Here is a 17,999-nt window from a genome sequence, read left to right as displayed (position 1 = left end):
AAAATTTTCCAAGGCACTCAAATTGTGTAGAAAAAAAGTTAAAAAGCCTTTATTTATTAAATCATGGCTTTTAGCAGTAAAATTGGTGACAGATACACCTAAGCGTTGCGGCTTAAGCCTTCGTCAGGGTGTGTGTAACAAACAAAGTCACAGGTACTTTTTAAGTAGCAGTTAATTAATCAAATAGCAAACACCTGGTCACACTATGCAAGGCAACCTGAAGGGAGAAAAGTTCAAAAATGGAATCATGTATCACACTATATGAAGTTAAATTAATTAAATAAATAAATAAATAAATAAAATCACAAAAATGGTACAAAATCCAATTCACCATTTAAGCCTGGAAATGTAGTAGCTTTCAGTGTATAGATCCAAAAAGACTCTCTTAGTAATAGCTTGTTAACCCTATCTCCTCCTCTTATGGACTTGGGGACATGTTCAATGCCAATTATCTTCAATGTACTTGGGCTACCATGATTTGTATCTCTATAATGTATGGCCATAGGGTATAGAGGGTTACCGACTCGAATAGCATTTTTATGTTCTGATAATCTTATCTTTAATTTTCTAGTAGTCATTCCTATGTAAAAGCATCCACATGGACACTCCAACCTATATATCACAAATTGCAATTAATAAAAGATCTTATTATCAATTCGGAGCCCGAGGTTACATCTCTAAACAGTTTAGTCTTAATCATATTATCACAGTGATTACAGTTGCCACACCTGTAATTTGCTGCACTTAAACTTAACCAGGTATTTGATTTCTTAGAGGGAAGATGGCTTCTCACTAATTTGTCTTTAATTGTTGGTGCTTTCCGGAATGCAATGGAAGGAGATTCAGGCATGACTTCCCTGAGATAAGGATCACTCATAACTATTTCCCAATTACTCTTTATAATTTTCTTAATTCTGTTTGCCTCTGTGCTGTACTGTGTCACAAAATAAACAGAGTTGTCTGAATCCTGTGATTCACGTTTTTGTTGTAATAGTTCCTCTGTACTGATGTTTTCTACTTTATTATATGCTTTGTTAATCACGTTGTTTTTGTACCCTCGTTCCTTAAATCTATGAGTCATGTCTTGTGCCCTGATGATAAAATCTTCTTTCTTATCACATATTCGTTTCAGCCTCTGGAACTGGCCAAAAGGAATATTCTCGGTCATCCATAAAGGGTGAAAGCTGTCTGCTCTTAATATGGTATTTCTGTCAGTTTCTTTCCTAAAAATAGTGGTATGCATCTCACCATTACTCTCTTTAAAGATTTTTAAGTCCAAAAAATTAATCTGAGTATGTGAAAAATGAAGACTCAACTTCAAATTGACATTGGTATTATTTGAATAAGTGTGAAAAGCTAATAAATCTGCCTCCGATCCGGTCCAAATCAATATAATGTCATCTATATATCTGCCCCACCACTCCACATGTTTTAAATATGGGTTTAAGTCAGAAAATACAAAATTCTTTTCCCAAAATCCCCAAAAAACAAATTTGCATAATCAGGGGCAAAACAAGCACCCATAGCTGTACCTTTAATTTGTTTATAGAATTCATCTTGAAACAAAAATATGTTATTTTTCAATGTCCATTCTGCTAATTGCACAATAAAACATGCAGGTGTCCTTTCAGTAGATGATCTCATATCTAGATAGTATGTTAATGCTTCCAGCCCATTTTTATGGTCTATGTTTGTATACAATAATTCAACATCCATAGTCACCAATATAGATGATTCAATAGTTTTTATCGTTTTAATGGTATTTAATACCTGGGTTGTATCCTGAATAAATGAAGGAAGTTTACCAACCAATGGTTTGATAAAACTATCCACAAATTTTGAAGCTGGCTCTGTAATAATTCATTTCCACTGATTATAGGTCTCCCTGGTAGATTTTCAAGATTTTTATGTATTTTAGGAAGCATATAAAAAGTGGGAATCCTTGGATTTTTACAAAAAAGAAAATCACACTCATTTTTTGAAATCCATCCCTCCTCTTTAGCATGTAATAAAATATCAATCAGTTCATTTTTGATTCCTTCTATTGGATTGGATTTCAGGCGCTGGTAGTACTCACGGTTTTGTAATTGTCTCAAAGCTTCTTCAATATACTGATCTCTGCCCCATACCACAACTGCACCTCCCTTGTCCACTCTTTTTACTACTAGATCATCGTTATTGGAAATCCAGTACAAAGCTTCTTCTTCTTTTGAAAGATTATATTGTTTTTTTGAAGTGAAGATCTTGTCAATATCATACATTACTTTCTTGTAGAAGGAATTCAAAGTTGGATTAGATGAACCTGGCATAAATGTTGACTTGGGTTTAAAAGTTGTTACCTTCTTGTCATAAGTACGAGTAGCTGCTTCAGAAGTATAGTACCAAACTTTCAGTTGGAGACTCCGATGAAACTTGAATAGGTCTTTAGTATGGAATTCTTGTTCTAGTCCAGAACAAACCAGAGATTCAGAAGACAGGACAGCGGAAGACGAGACGAGGAAGAAAGAGATCGACCAAGATTCCCATTTCAAGGCAGACACACCAGGAGCCGAACAAAGGAGATGAAGTGATAAACATTTCAAAGGTTACTCTACCGACAAGTTGTATTTCTGTTCTGTCAAAAGGTTTGTCTTTTGCCCCAATAAATACAGCTAAAGAATTCCATACTAAAGTAGACCTATTCAAGTTTCATAATTTTCAGAATTAAGAAAATTATAAAGAGTAATTGGGAAATAGTTATGAGCGATCCTTATCTCAGGGAAGTCATGCCTGAATCTCCTTCCATTGCATTCCGGAAAGCACCAACAATTAAAGACAAATTAGTGAGAAGCCATCTTCCCTCTAAGAAATCAAATACCTGGTTAAGTTTAAGTGCAGCAAATTACAGGTGTGGCAACTGTAATCACTGTGATAATATGATTAAGACTAAAATGTTTAGAGATGTAACCTCGGGCTCCGAATTGATAATAAGATCTTTTATTAATTGCAATACCTCATTTGTGATATATAGGTTGGAGTGTCCATGTGGATGCTTTTACATAGGAATGACTACTAGAAAATTAAAGATAAGATTATCAGAACATAAAAATGCTATTCGAGTCGGTAACCCTCTATACCCTATGGCCATACATTATAGAGATACAAATCATGGTAGCCCAAGTACATTGAAGATAATTGGCATTGAACATGTCCCCAAGTCCATAAGAGGAGGAGATAGGGTTAACAAGCTATTACTAAGAGAGTCTTTTTGGATCTATACACTGAAAGCTACTACATTTCCAGGCTTAAATGGTGAATTGGATTTTGTACCATTTTTGTGATTTTTATTTATTTATTTATTTTTTAATTAATTTAACTTCATATAGTGTGATACATGATTCCATTTTTGAACTTTTCTCCCTTCAGGTTGCCTTGCATAGTGTGACCAGGTGTTTGCTATTTGATTAATTAACTGCTACTTAAAATGTACCTGTGACTTTGTTTGTTACACACACCCTGACGAAGGCTTTAGCCGCAACGCGTAGGTGTGTCTGTCACCAATTTTACTGCTAAAAGCCATGATTTAATAAAGGCTTTTTAACTTTTTTGTACACAATTCGAGTGCCTTGGAAAATTTTTGTTTTTGAAAAAAAGATTTATTATTTGATTCCAAGTGACTTTACACGTGTGTGTCTGTGTGTGTGAGCTGTGTACCCCCCCCCCACACCCCCACGATCTGGAGTTGTCGCTAACTGCTGCAAATTCGCCACTCATTATTTTATAATGGAAATAAGCTTTGAGGCAAAACTCTTCATTGTCACCAAAGGTTTGCTGCAGGTTCACCAATACCAGTAAAAAACTGCAAACGTCTGGCAAATATATGTGGCAAACAGCAAGCTCATTTGCATGAGAAAATAAATTAATGGCGAATTTGCAGCAAATTTGCCAGAACTCTCTATTTTTTCAAAGGGATGTCCATGTGCTTCAGCTGCGCTTATTGTATGTGTTTAGGTTCAGATTCAAAAGCAATCTGCTTCAAATAAATAAACAAAAATGTTTTGTTTCTTCTACAAAGTGCATCAGTTTGTTAATTTGTTATTATTTATTGCGCATCATGAGCCCTATGCAGATACTCAGTAGCACCTGTTATGTTTCAAATTTTCTCTACGGTGACGTAGCACTGTTTAGGCAGTGTAAAGAATACATATGTGGCTTGAACAGCCAGATGCATTTACACTTGACAAAGTTTTGTCTGAAAGCCGGAGGTGGTTTGATTGACCAGATTATATCCATCTCGAATCTGCCTTGGATGGCATTTACACTTGTTCTTTTCTATCCGACCAGAAAAAAACACAAGAAGTGACCAAGTGTTAATACCACCTTTAGCAGAGCAGAAGGTTTACAGCAAATAAATGATTTAACATTAACCACAATCTAATAAATGTATACCCCAATATATACTTTTTATGATAACATTCTGATGCACTATGCGTTAATCCAGTGGTTTTCAACCTGTGGGCCCAAATGTATTGAAATAATAATTTTGTTAATATATGTAAAAATGTCTAAATAATTAAATAAAGAAAAATAAATATTAAACTGTTATTGTGCGTTCACTATTCAAGCTCGCTGATTGGTTTGTTTAAGAATAACACGCCAATTTGTCATATTTTTGCTGCATACAGTAACTGTGTGCTATAACAGATTTAAAAATCAATAGAGTCACTGAAAAGATCAAATATAGATGTTTCTTCATCTACAAGTAAGGATAAATCTTCAGAAATGCCTGACACTGAAAAGACTAAAAATAAAGCTAAACGAAGAAAATACAGTAGTGACCACCTAGCGCTAGGCTTCACTTGCGTGGGAGCGGAGAACGAGCAGCTACCGCTCTGTGTTGTATGCTCAGAGGTCTTGTCAAATTAAGCTTTGAAACCAAACAAACTATGACAGCACATGGAGACAAAACATAGCAAAAATGTGTCCAAGCCTATTGAGTTTTTTGAGAACAAACTTAAAGAGTACCTGTTGTGTTCTCTCAAGTGGGGTTACTAATGCATTGAGTTAGTGTTCAGTGATGCTTAGAGTTTGATTGTGCTGAATCATTCGGTTATGCCTGATGAATCGATGTGTTGATTTACTTGGGTCTGGACAGACAGTTGTGATGAAGTAAAAGTGAAGATAAGTTGATGCTACTCTCTGTGTCAGTGTGATCATTATCAAACATAACATTTGGCGATGAGGATGGCTGATATCGCACTACCACCGCCTGCTCCTTTCCTCACGCTGCCTGGTGAGCCTCCGATTCCCTGGACTCGCTGGTTACAGTCCTTCGAGACTTTCATCTTGGCAGTGGGGCTGACTGACGTGAGCACAGCCCGCAAAAAGGCGCTGTTACTGCATTGTTTGGGAGCCGAGGGTCAGCGTGTGCTGGGAACGTTTGAGTCAGGCGCCACAAGCGATTATGACGGCGACGTTGAACTACTGACCGCACACTTTGCGCCCCCACAGAGCGCGCTCTTGCGCCGTTTTCTGTTCCGCCAAAGACAACAGCTGCCCGGTGAGCCAGTGCAACAGTATGTAGCCAACTTGCGTGGATTGGCCAGCACATGCAAGTTCGGTGCGTTGCAGGACGAAATGATTCACGACCAGTTAATTGAACATACCAACAACGCAAAAGTACGTGAAACTCTGCTATTAGAACCGGACGATTTATCACTGTCCCGAGCAATCACGATTGCATTACAAATAGAGAGTGCAGCTGCATGTGCGTCGGCACTGACTAAACAGCAAACAATCACGGACTACCCAGCCCCCTCCCCCATGCCTACATCAATATTACAGCCTAGTCAGAACGACACATTGCCAGCAGCAGACTCCTCTGCAGTTATGCTACTGAGACGCCCGCAGCGGTCTCGGCCACGCCCACAAACACTAGCGTCACGGTCCTGTGATAACTGTGGATCCTCATCTTATCCGTCTAGAGCGCAGAACTGCCCAGCCCGTGGTCAAACGTGTCGCAACTGTGGCAAACGCTACCATTTTGCTTCAGTCTGCCGCTCTGCTCCAGCTGAGTCACCCACTATCATTCACAATGTCTACTCTGGGCCAGTCTCATTTAAAGCATGCTCAGTGCACCTAAATGATGTATGTATCCCACTGCTGTTGGACACTGGTGCCAGTGTGTCCCTCTTGAACATGCACACATACAGTTGTTTTTTCAGTGCACTGCTACTTTCGCCACCCTCTGCTTCACTCTGTGGCTATGGCGACTCAAAGATTGACCTAGTGGGTTCCCTGAAAGTGACTGTTAGGTATGGCAACAAATTGGTACCCGGCTTTACCTTCCATGTTGCCCGTCGCGGGGCCAATCTGATGGGTCTGGATTTGTTCTCGGCTCTGGGATTCTCCCTGGTGGACACAAAGGGAGCTGCGATCCTGACAGTCTCCATGCCTTGGCAGCAAAAATGGCCGTCCCTGTTTGAAGGCTTGGGGTGCCTCACTGCTTTTGCCCACCAACCTCTCCTGAACCCTGCCGTTAAACCAGTCATTCAACCGCTTCGCCGCATTCCTCTGGCCTTCCGTGATGGTGTCTCAGCTGAACTTAAGCAGCTGCTGGACGCTGGCATTATCGAACCAGTGGATGCATCGCCCTGGGTCTCAAACCTGGTGGTAGCTCAGAAGAAATCAGGGGCCCTACGAGTGTGTGTCGACCTGCGAGCAGTGAATAAGGCAGTGATCCCGGACAGGTTCCCACTGCCTACCTCTGAAGAGCTCACTGCTCAGTTCCATGGCTCAACCGTGTTCTCTAAACTGGATCTCAGACAGGGCTACCTACAAGTGCCTCTCCACCCGAGCAGCAGAAACCTCACAGCCTTTGTGACCCATGCAGGTGTGTTTCATTACACGCGCATGCTGTTTGGACTTAGCTCCGCCCCCAGCTGCTTTCAAAAAATCATGGTGTCCGTATTGGCTGGTATACCGGGGGTGGCCATTTACCTGGATGATGTGGTTATCCATGGGCCTTCTCCGGTGAGTCATGATGAACGCCTCAGCAGAGTTTTTGCAGCCCTAGCTGAACACAAACTAACCCTCAATGCTGAAAAATGTGTTTTCTCTGCACCGACCATTGAGTATGTGGGTTTCCGACTGTCGGCGGATGGCATCACACCACTTCAGTCAAATGTAGACGCTATACTAGCAATTCCCGAACCCAGCTCGGCTGCACAGGTCGCCTCCTTCTTGGGCATGACAGGTTACTATCTGAAGTTCCTCCCACATTATTCTGCTTCCACTGCCCCACTACGGCGTCTGCTGCGTAAGGATGAGCCTTGGATATGGTCACGGGCATGCTCTGAGGCGGTGCAGGCGCTCAAGGTTGGCTCATTTTGATATCTCTAGCCCCACCTTGGTGACCTGCGATGCGTTGGCTACAGCCATAGGAGCAGTGCTGTCACAGATTCAGCGGGGCGTGGAGAAGCCCATCGCCTTTGCGTCGCGGGCCCTCAGTCAGACGGAGCAGCGGTACTCGGTGGGGGAACGTGAAGCATTAGCCTGCATCTGGGCCTGCGAGAGGTGGCACTTGTATCTCTATGGCCGCGCTTTCACCCTGAGGACTGATCACCAGGCCCTGACTGCACTGCTTTCTACATCGGGGACAGGCCACAGACCACTGCGGCTACACTGTTGGTCCGACCGTCTTCGCCAGTATAACTTTGACCTGAAGTTCTCCCCTGTCAGAGACAATGTTGTGGCTGATCTACTGTCCCGCGCTACTCCACCCCACCCTGCCATACACACACACACCGACACGGACCAAGGGGAACGAGACATTGTTCAGATGTTACACACACCCCTCCAGGCCGTCGTATCGTTACAAGAACTGAAGGACGCATCCGAACAGGACCTGATTCTTTCTCAACTCCGTGTCTATATTCTGAACGGCTGGCCTCATGAGATATCGGAGGGGCTTGCAGCATTTTCCAGAATAAAGCAGGAGTTGTCCTGCTGGAACGACACTTGTGTGGCACGCGGCCTCTGCACAGTCATCCCCAGCACCCTACGTGCACGTGTCTTGGCAATGGCTCACGAGGGCCACCTTGGTATTGTGAAGCTGAAACAGCGCTGCAGAGACCGGGTTTGGTGGCCAGGGATAGATAAAGACATTGAGGCCCTGGTGAAAGACTGTGCCGCCTGTCTCTTGAGCGGGAAGATGGGTCACCAGGCCCCCCCACCCTTACAACCTCTTGCTTGGCCATCACAGCCTTGGGATCACCTGCAGCTGGACATATGTGGTGAGATACATGGAGTTCCTCATCACCAACGGTTCCTAGTGGTTGTCTATGACCTGCACTCCAAATGGCCCGAGCTCATTACCACCGGCTCTGTGACCTCTCTGGTCATAATCAACTTTCTGGACTCTCTGTACTCCCGCTGGGGCCTCCCAAATACTATCACTATGGACAATGGCCCGCAGCTGATCTCGGCTGAGTTCATCACATACCTCAAAAAAAAGGGTATTCGCCACATCCGCATGGCATACTATCATCCCCAGGCTAACGGTGACGTTGAACGCTTTCACCAGTCGCTGAAAAACAGCCTCAGAGCACGCCTGTTCCAGGGATGGACCTTCGAACAGGCCATCTGACACACACTGCTGCACTACAGGGCCACCCACCACTCTACAACAGGGGGTTTCTCCAGCTTTCCTCATGCTTGGCCATGAGCTCCACCTTCCCCTCGACAGGCTCAGTCCAGCAATGCCTCAGGGCCTACTACCAAAGGTCAGGGCCTCAGTCAAACGCCAGCAGAGGCGGATGAAGCAGAAATTCGATCTCTCAGCACACGCAAAGGTCCCAGACATACAGGCTGCAGATTTGGTCAGGGTTCGCAGGCCCCACAGAGACCACAAACTCGCTTCGTATCGGTCTTCGCCTCTCAAAGTTAGTCATCAGCTGGGCCCAGCCACCTTCTTGCTCAGTGATGGCACGCGGTGGCATGCAAGCCGTCTACGCAAAGTACCGGCCCCGGCACATACAACAGGTGTCACATCTCAAGCCACTCCCGCAGCTTGGCAGGACAATCCGGCGATTCAGCCGAGACCTCAGATAGCTCCTGCACAGGCCCCAGACATCCCTGTCAACCTGCCAGCTGAGATGTGTGCTTGTCCATCACAGACTGCCCAGCCTCATCCTTGTCTTTCACCACGGCCTGTTCGCACTCGTTCTCAGCCAGGGCACCTACAGGACTTTGTGTCAACATTTCATGTTTGAAAACCTGTAGGAGGGGGGAAATGTTGTGTTCTCTCAAGTGGGGTTACTAATGCATTGAGTTAGTGTTCAGTGATGCTTAGAGTTTGATTGTGCTGAATCATTCGGTTATGCCTGATGAATCGATGTGTTGATTTACTTGGGTCTGGACAGACAGTTGTGATGAAGTAAAAGTGAAGATAAGTTGATGCTACTCCCTGTGTCAGTGTGATCATTATCAAACATAACAGTACCAAAGTAGGAAAAAAACACTTGAAACTGCGTGCTTTGGCAACAACAACAGTAAAGCAGTGGAGGCATCTTATCGTGTAGCAAAGCTCATCGCAAAGGCTGGAAAACCTCACACAATTGGTGAAAATTTTATTTTACTCAAATGCTGAAGCCATATTTATATTTTGAATGCATTTATTATGTCAAATGGAATAGATTGGTCTAAATGTGTGGGTCTGAGCACAGACAGAGCAAGAGCGATGGTGGGGCATCGCAACGGAGTTATTGTGTGCCTGAGAACGGTTGTGCCGCTCATGAGCTCCATCCACTGCAGTTTACATTGGGAAGCACTAGCTACCAAAAAGATGCCCATAGATCTCAAATGAGTATTGGATGAGGCTGTTAAAATAGTAAATTTCATAAAGACTAGGCCCCTTCTGTCACGTTTGTTTCGACTTCTTTGTGAAGAAATGGGCAGTGACCATGTTCAGCTTCTTTTACAAACTGAGGTACGATGGCTTTCACGGGGCAGGGTGCTTACCTCTTCGAATTACGCAACGAAGCATGGATTTTTTTATCCGGCTCAAAATTTCACCTTTCGGTCATTTTCACCTCATTCAAATCACCTCAGTGATTTTTAGTGGCTTGGAAATTTGTCCTACCCTTCTGATATTTTCAATCACTTAAAAGGTCTGAACTTGAGTCGTCAAGGCAAATCAGTGACAGCGTTTCAAGTCCAAAATATAATCAAAGCCACAATAAAGAAACTGGACATGTGGGCATATTTGCAAATAAATCTCTGAATCATTTGAGTATTTGTCAATTTTTTTGACAGAAGAAACCATGAGTCTACCCGCCTCGGTTGCAAAGCTGATTGAAGAGCATCTCCAAGGTCTGAAGAGCCAGTTGCGCAACTACTTTCCATATCCAGATGTTCAGGTTACCTGGATTGAAAATCCTTTTGTAAACTTTAAGCGCAAAGGAGCACGACAGCCTTATTGACTTATCTTGTGACAGTGCTTTGAAATGAATGTTTTCACAAACATCTTTGATGAATTTTTGGATTCATACTCTCTCTGAGTATCCTGATCTTTTTGACAAAGCTCTGAGTTTTTTTATGCCATTTCCAACAACATACTTATGCGAAGCTGGATTTTCTATATTGGTGGAACTAAAGACAAAATACGAATAAAAAATATAAGCTTCACGTCGAGCCTGATCTTCGTTTGCAACTTTCTTCATTTCAGCCCGACATACAGCGCTTAGTAAATGCTAAACAACACCAACTTTCGCATTAGGTGAGTCACTATGATTGTAGTTTATGTGGTTTAATTGTCATGTGAACAAGTCGAGAAGTTTTTTTTTATGTTATCCATTTAGCAAAGTTTGTTTCATGGTTGTTGTTTTCAAAATATTCACACATTGCAAATTACAAATGGTCAGGACTCGGGTTTGATCGCTGTCTTCTCAGTTCTGTTTCCCCTGTGTATTTGTTTTTTTTTATTCTTTTCAACGCTGTTTTCTCTCTATTGATTGTTCGCTGTATATCTGCTCTCGCTTTGCACATGTAACTCGAGCCTGACTCTAGTCTTGGTTTGCATTGTCCAGTGCTCCATGCCTCTGCCGGATTTGACTCTGCTCATCTCGACCCTGCTCTGCCTGTACCCTCTGACTGATTGCTCTGCTGCTGGTCTTCCCGCTGCCAACCTATGCCTGGATCTGGTTTTCTCATTTTCCTGAGCACTGCCAGGAAAATGCCACTGACCCATTATCTGCATTTTCTGTTCATTGCCAGTTTATTCAATAAAGACTGTTAATAATCCGCATCTGAGTCTTCAGTTACCAACCTGACACAAATAATCTGGTCCGTTGAAATATTTTCAGTGGGCTGCGAAACGTATGTGTTTGGTTGTGTGGGCCGCGAGTTGAAAAAGGTTGGGAACAATAGAGGTTTTCGTGGTTCTCAAGAGCGACCCCTAGTGTCACTACATCGACACAACGTCTTGTTCCCTCCATCAGGGAATGGAGGTTACGACAGTAACCAAGACTTATTTTTCCATGGTAAAATTATGCTTTCCGTTTCAAACTGGATGTAAATGATTTGACCAGTTTTAACAGATTTTTATCTTTAATTTATACAATTTGAGAGTGTGCATGTTCATATGTTTAATTTCAGTAACGAAAACAATAAAAAAAAACATTTCTTTCTTTTTGTGTGTGTTTGGAGTCTGTGAAAGAATAATTATTTCTGTATAGAATTTGTTTTTGTCAAAAATAAAACAGTAATGGATATAGCAAATACATCACAGTGCATGATTTTGTAAGCATGGGTCCCAGGTAAACATAAAATGTCATATTTGGGTGCTGGGCTGAGAAAGTTTAAGAACCTCCATATTAGACACCCAACCCCATGCTGCTATGATCTTCATCTTGATCCTCTTCAAACTGTGGTCAAATAGTTAGTAATGGATCAACCTGACCAGAGCAAATATTTCTAAATGAAACAGCAAACCTAAAGACAAAATTATTTGTATACATTAAAACATACGTAACAATACATTTTCTTTAGTTTCATTTAAGAAAGCATGCCTTCACAAACATCCTCTTACAATTAAATTGAGCTGAAATGCCCTACAAAAGGTTCCTTCTCCTTTTTTTTTGTAGAATGCACACAATGTTGCATTGCCTCTTCAGATTTCTAAGATTAACCCACTATAGTTTAAATTAAACCAAGTGTGTTAATTAGCAGAATGACATCCAGACATCATGGAGTAGAATTTCATCCAAATAAATATAATAAAAAAAGAAATACCCACTGAGCTTATCTAATGTAGGCCGAGTTTGTACACTTAAACTGTGTGGATAGTAATGAGCACAAGACCACTTCCTCTCTGCTGCACTTGAATATGCTATTTATGTGTTCCTCCCATTGACAGCTCTACCTCTGATCTATTGCTCATTTAGGCCAACAGCTGAAAGCATTTCAATCTGCCCACTGAATATCTTAACACCTTTCTCAATTGCTCATTATTTGCCAGTTTCACCGGCCAGTATTTCATGCAGTCAAAGCAATGCTGTTGTCCTGCGGGTAAAAAAGGTTGAATAAAGCTTACAGACTTAAGACTAAAAATGGAGCAGAGGGCTCATATCTCTAGCATAGAAATCATAAGAACATGAGGGTGGCTTCTTTTAATTTGAGGCAGCAAGGCAAGTTTACATATTCCAGCAATTGCCCACAACACACTAGCAATCATCTAGCAATGTCCTAGCAACCACAGAGAACACAATAACTCGGCACCAGAACATGGCAGAGATATGGTGGTGGGCTATTTTGACTCGGGGCAGTGTACGGAGGCCCTATTTGGTCCATATGAGGCCCTTGGACACCTGTCATATCTCTGCACCAAAATATTGTACAGACATTTAGGTGGGATCTACTCTGGGAAATGTACTGAGCCCCTTGGTGTGACATTGTGTAGTTTTGCCACAGCAAGCACCACTTGCATTTTAGAAATCTGGTTATTAATCTAGTTTGGTGACACAAGTCAGGGCCGTAACCAGGATTTAAAAATTAGTGAGGTCCATGGTGAGGTGTCAAGATTTTACCAAAATTACACATAAAAATGCAACATATTCTATACATAATTTATTAATTTTTTATTGCAAATGCAGTTAACAATATTAATACTGAATTTTTGTCACATTGAAATACACATTTGACAATAAAGCATTGATTTTGAGTTGGGCAGCAAAATGTACTCATATTAAGCACAGAAAAAACAGTTAACATGTTACATATTAATATTATCCAAAACAATCAATTATTTTCCTTTTGCCGGACTATTATTTATTTAAAAGGTGCACTTAGTAATTTTTTCCCCTTTAAAAAGTTTTACTCCTTAATAAATGAATGGTAATTTTGAAACAGGTGTATAAAATCATGACCCCTCACCTGAGATGAGGACTCAGTCGTATCAGTAACCTTATAAAAGCGGTTTTATTCTACATGGGGCAGGGGCACCCTCATGGGGGCTGCCATTTTAGAATCACATGACTAGCTGAATACTACTCGCCTAATCTCAATAACTGTCTTGTTATTGGACACTTTCACACTTGAATTAAATTAATCATGGCTAATTGTGAATAGTGCATTTCTACAATGACATCTGTAACTGTAAGCCCAAGATTACATGAGCAAAAAGTTACAGAGTGTAGCTACCTTTAATTCACATTTTTCAATTGAAGTTCATTAGAACTAAACATATTTACAAAGGAGAAAAAGTCATAACTTCATCCTTAATTCATGAGTGTCCAGGCTTTAAAGCTTTTTTTATTTATTTTTTTAAAGGCCTTTTAGTTGCCTTCATGACAATTTACCACTGTTCGTGCATAGTATCAAGAGTATAATTATGGTATTAGTAAGATCATGATAATCATAGGTAAAAAAAAAAAATAATTACAATGGTTAGATGTAATTATGATTTGTAAAAAAAAAAAAAACATTAATAATAAAATAAAATCTATGGAATTTGTAATGAAAAACAATATCCTAAACATATGTAGAAATAATAAAAATAACCTCCATAAAAGTGACTTTTATTGCCCTAATATAGGCTACCATATTATATATTTGTAGGCTAATAATGTAAACATTTATTATAAATATATACACTATTTCTGGCAAAATACCATAGTTATTACTACAGTTAATGTCACTACAGTAACTCTATAAGGGTGCTGAGTTATGGAATGAAAAGCCTGTAATTACCATTGTGAATTGAACAATGTTTTAAGTGTCTCATATCAGATGGGTTTACAACAGATGATTCTGTGTCAAATTCAAATGGGTCGCACTGTGTTAACCTTGGGACAGCAGGACGCAAGCGCAGAGCATGCTCGTCAGATTAGTGGGACCGGTCCCGCGTTCACCCTGCTCTGCCCAGCAAATGCGTTGCGCAGCTTCAGGTAGTGCCATGGGGACACTAAATAATCCATCTAACTGTCTAAACTAAATTATACATGCATGAAGACACTCAAAGGAGGTTTCAACTGCTTATTTTTTTATTCAGTCGTACTTACCATCATGAATATGAAACATTTACAGAGGACCCAGCCACAGCGACCTCATTATGGCCAAGCCACTAGCGGAGCAGATATACGCTAGTGGCTTCACCTTTAAATTTTTGTTAGTGTTAAATTTCATGTATCTTGCTGAGAACTTTGACTACATTTGTATCTATACAAATCTTAAAAGTTGAATTGTGTTGTTAACATTACAGACACATTTAATTGTGTCATCAACGTTACATCATATTGCAGCAACTCGGTCAAGAGTTTTGAATTCCCTCACATGTGAAAACATTTTCTATGAATCCAACTTGACATCTAAAGACATTTTAAACACATTTATGCTGAAAATAAATGTAATAAATAATATGAAGATAAAAAAGCTGCAGCTGACTGAGAACAGCTATTTACAGTAGATACAATCCCACAAACAGAGGAAGTACTAATGACGTTGTGTAGTTGTGAGTCTTCCAGCAAGTGGCATGTAATTGAGCACAGTTGAATGAGAACTGACTGTGAGCACCTCATTGTCTAATTGTCTTCCTGGTACTTACCACCATCTTCCACCCACAAGGGACATTCAAGCATATTTACATAAAGAACAGACATGAACATTTCCAAAAGAGAGAGAATTAGATACAAAAACAAACAAACAAAAATGCAGATTAGTAGCTAAACTTTTCCATGCACATTTTATTCAAATGTGTTAAATTAAAATATTCAAATTATTGAATTTAAAATAACACATTTTAGTGTAAAGTTCTATACATTACCACACAACAATCATGTTATACAGCATTTGTCAAAGGAATATTCTGGGTTCAAGTAAGTGCCTTAGTGTAACCTCAATATGGCTTTTTTTTTAAGAAAAGGAGGAACGAGTCAAAATAAATTTTGTGGTATTAAACATTTTATGCCACAAATGCTGTCGACTGAGCTTAACTTATATTGCACCTGGAACATTCCTTACAATGATAGTGTTAATTATTTGAAAGTATGTGATTAATGTAACATTGAAACCAAAATCTAAAAATATGTTAGTATAAACTAGTATGTAGATATTATCATTAATCAAGATTAATAAATGCTGTAAAATACTGTTTATTGTTAGTTCATGTTGACTATCATTAATAGATACAACCTTATTATAAAGTGAAAAATGTGAATATGCTTACTAGATCTATGTGTTTTCCAAAACAGACCTTAAATAAGAGTGAATGGAAAACAATGAGTCAAGACCAATGACACACATTTTCCACTTGAAGATTTACAAGAACTGTAAACATTAATTGTGGAGGAAATGCTACAGAACACAGAATCAGCAAAGTGTCATTTGTTGTAAGACGTCAACAAAGATATTTTCATCGCTGATCATCACTCTAGTCAAAGTTAAACTAAAATATCAAAGATTATTCCACACTAATATGTAGCAGCAACTTCATTTGTAGAACTGTCTGACTGATAAGGTTGTGTGCCAGGATCAACATTCACTCTAAAGTTGAGTAAACTTTAAAAAAAGGATGATTGTGTGTTCCATGAACTCAATACAACAAGTTCAGCAAACTCAAAATATTGAATAAATTAAGTTCATAAGTGCATTTTTAAGTACAGCTATCCATAATTTTTTATATTCTTTAAAATAATACGAAAAGACAATCTTTATTAAGCAGATCAATGTTTCTGCATAAGATTATGATTCAGCACCTGTCAGGTACCAAACTTTTAAAATCAAAGTTAACTTAATAATAACTGAAGAAACTTATTGAACACTAATCACCCAGATGTTAGCTTAACCCTTTCTGTGCCAGAATATTATATTCATATCAAAATTGATATTATAGTCATAGTCATATAACATCACACACCTGAACTCTATAAACTATTTTGAAGAGAATAACTAGGGCTTTCAAATGATATAAATATATTTATGATTATTTAAGGCTAATCATCCTTTATCAATAAGATTTCAGACAGCCATTTTTACAAAAATCTTCTCTGGCCACCATACTTCATCAGACAACTGCATTTTCAACATTTTAATTACAAGCTAGAGGGAAATTTAAGGGTTTGAAATATACTTAATGTTGTGGGCAATGTAGAATAGCTGACAGTTTAGAAATATAATCTATTGTTTAAAGGTTATGATCATTCTAGTGATTAGTGGGAAAACTGAATAAAACAAACATTTAGAATGTTAAGATACATTTCACGACCACTCCTCAAATACTCCTTTTGAACACCTATAATAATACATTGAGATTGCATCTGAAATTGAAGGACACAAACACTGAAATATAAATTTTATGTGTTCAATAAAACATACACTTTATTTAATTTGAACATTAGAATTACACACAAATTACACAGCAAAAAATACAAAATCAAACTTTTAAACTATCTACAGTAAATACATTTTTATTAAAGAGTGCAGGAACAGAATATATATAAATTCATAAATACTCAACAACTGCAATACCTGTGCTGAGAAGAGAGGGAGAAAAGAGGGGAGGATGACAACACCAGTAAACACTGCCCAACCTAGGCTTCTTCACGAAACTGGTCACACTCAGCTGAGTGCCAAGTCTGAAAACAGTTCCTATCACAAACCAAACAAAGTCTTTTGCCATTACATTCCAGCGTGCCACAAGCTACTTTAGTTTTATTTTCAGTCCTACTTTTCCAATAGCATAGCCAATGTCTCTTAGAGGACTCTTAAAATTTAGGGACATGGGCTGCATGGAGTGATGCAAAGGAGACACTACAGGCTTTAGTGTATGCTAAAGGAAACTTGCGTGAATATCGATACCTCCCAGCTGAAGAGCCAGGCTTTCTCTGAAATCTATCTGGGTTAAGTTCACCGGTCTACGCTCATCCCTTGGTGCTGCGTGCTTAGTGTTGCCATTCCTTAAACAATATGACACTATTGATGATGGCAATGTCTATGAAGTGGAAAAAAAGAGTCTTCCACCACTTCTGAGTTTCTTGTAGGACAACGTAAGATTTTATCATTTGGTCTGACTTATCAACACCACCCATGTTTTTGTTATAATCGCTGATGACAGTATGCTGGAGGGCTACTTCTTTGGTCCAGTCGCCGTAATGTAAGGAATTATCTTCAATTATAGAATTACGATGAGTTTTCTTATTGGAGTCATTTTATTCTCATGGCTTATTGAAAATAATATCACACGTAATTATGTACAGCTTTGAAGCAAAACCTTTTAGAAACAGGGATGAGATTATTTATCAAAATATACCACAGTCAAATCATCTTTGAATACAAACAAAGTTTATTGCTATTCTAAACATAAATCTAATCTAACACATACAGTATATACATGAGACAGGTTAATGAGAAGAGTGACAGAATGTGAAATAAATGATCAATACAGTGAAAGTGAACTTTATAGAGTCTGTTGACAATACCTTTAGAACCATTTAGCCTTATTTGAGTCTACATCGATTTTCTATCGG

This window comes from Xyrauchen texanus, chromosome 43, assembly GCF_025860055.1.
Source record: "Xyrauchen texanus isolate HMW12.3.18 chromosome 43, RBS_HiC_50CHRs, whole genome shotgun sequence".
Classification (NCBI taxonomy): Eukaryota; Metazoa; Chordata; class Actinopteri; order Cypriniformes; family Catostomidae; genus Xyrauchen; species Xyrauchen texanus.
Note: the sequence above shows the minus strand (reverse complement) of the source record.